The sequence below is a fragment of the Mustela nivalis genome (assembly GCF_964662115.1).
Source record: "Mustela nivalis genome assembly, chromosome: 3".
In the NCBI taxonomy this organism is placed as follows: Eukaryota; Metazoa; Chordata; class Mammalia; order Carnivora; family Mustelidae; genus Mustela; species Mustela nivalis.
Genome location: NC_139022.1, coordinates 31,020,825 through 31,022,933, shown reverse-complemented (window position 1 = coordinate 31,022,933; position 2,109 = coordinate 31,020,825).

Genomic DNA, 2,109 nt, shown 5'->3' with positions numbered 1-2,109 from the left:
GCCCGTTCTTTCAGGGAGCTGTTTCTGCGTGTTCAGGGTAGGCGCCTGGTGGCAAGCCCATGTCTCCACCTGGGACAGGTGGCCATGGAGCTGTTGTCCCCTTGGGCCCAGAGGCTCAGGACATGCCTGCTTTCTGCCCAGACTCCTTTGTCAGAGTGGACACGCGCCCCTGCTCTAGTCGTCCCCTCGGGTCTCCTTAGCAGCTAGGCTTCCGTCTCTCCACACAGGGAGCGGGGAACACTTGTCTTGCCACCTGCCCGCTGTTTATGCCAGGGACGGCTCTCCTGCTACGCGACCGTTTCTGAGCACAAGGCCAACGGCCCCTTCTCTTCACCCGGGGCAGCGTGATGCACCTTCCGAAGACATGCTCCTGGGGAGGGCAGTGATAGACGTGTCCCTTTCCTTAAGGCTCTTTCAACAGGTGCAACAATGCTTCTCTCTAAGGCAGAGGGGACACCCGGGCAAAGAGGATTTCGTTCCATGGGGGTTTATTCCAACGTGCGGTAGAGACTAGCTCACGCAAGCAGCGGCAGCCTCCCACACACCCGACTCTGATTTCGCAAAGAATGCTCTACTTTCCTAGAGAGGATCCCCGGGCAAAAAGGCTTTCGCTCTATGCAGGTTTCTCCCAAGGTGCTGCGAATATTAGGCTAAGGCAAGGAGCAAGAGCAGCCCACAGATCCGACTCTGATTTCCCAGCGACTGCTATGATTTCCCAGAGGTTTTCAGCATTGCGCGAACTTCACGTTGCTGCTGGTTCCTCAGCAAGGCTTCGGGCGTTTGCTCTGTCGCGTCAAGGAAGAAGAGCTTCAGGAGAGCTGGTGCCTCTTGGGCCTTTTATTCCCCGGATCCATGTTCCCGACCTGGGTTCACCCTGCCAGGCCTATCTAAGCAGACAGAGCCCCAACACCGCCCCAGCGTGCGGGGCCTAGGATGGCACTCTATGCACACTACCATCTCCCGGTGTAGGCAACGCTTGGCCTTTTGCTCCAGTGCTCACGCAGGCTCGCAGACTTAGGCCAGTGCCTTCCCCACAGGGAGAGGAGAGGCAAAAGTTCCCTGCACACCGCCGGCGCCCGGGGATGGCGAGTAATGGGTAACAGCCCCTCCTTCCGCGGAACACACCCTGCCTCCAGTAAGGCGGCCACAGCCTGGAGGAAGACGGCCTCTGACTGCCCGTTCCTCCAGGAGCTGTTTCTGCGAGCTCAAGGCCACGTGCCTGGTGGCAAGCCCAAGTCTGGTTTATGGACAGGTGGCCAAGGACCGTTGTCCCCTTGGGCCCAGAGGCACAGGACAGGCCTGCCTACTCCCAAGCTTCCTTCCTCAGAGTAGAGCAAGCGCGCCTGCCCTAGTCGTCCCCTCGTGTCTCCGCATCAGCCAGGCTTCATTCTCTCCGCACAGTGAGTGTGTGACACTTATCTTGCCACCTGCCCGCTGGTCCTGCCAGGGAAGGCTCTCCTGCTTTGCGACCATTTCCTGACAACAAGGACAAGGGCTCCTTCTCTTCTGTCGGGGCAGCGTGCTACACCATCCCAGACATGCTATGCTCCTGGGGAGTGCAGTGACAGACGTGTCCCTATCCTAGAGTCGGTTTCCACAGGCGCAACCAGCTTCTCTCTGAAGCAAGGGGGATGCCCTAGCAAAGAGGATTTCGCTCCATGGGGGTTTATTATACCGTGCCGTAGAGACAAGCTCAGGCAGGCAGCTCAGCACCCCACAGACCCGACTCTGATTCCCAAGAATGCTATGCGTTCCCAGAGGGGATGCCCGGTCAAAGAAGATTTCAGTCCATGCAGGTTTATTCCACCGTGCTGTGGAGACTACCTCAGGCAAGCAGCAGCGGCATCCTACAGACGCGACTCTGATTTCCCAAAGAATGCTGTGCTTTCCAAGAGGGAATGCCCGGCCAAAGAGGCTTTCGTCTATGCGCGTTTCTCCCTCTGTGCTGCGAATACTAGGCTAAGGCAAGCAGCAAGAGCAGCCCACAGAACCGTCTGTGATTTCCCAGCGACTGGATGCTTTCCCAAAGGTTTTCAGCTTGGCGCAAAGCGAACTTCGCTGATGCTTCCTCAGCAGGTCTTTGGTCGTTTGCTCTGTCACGTCAGGACA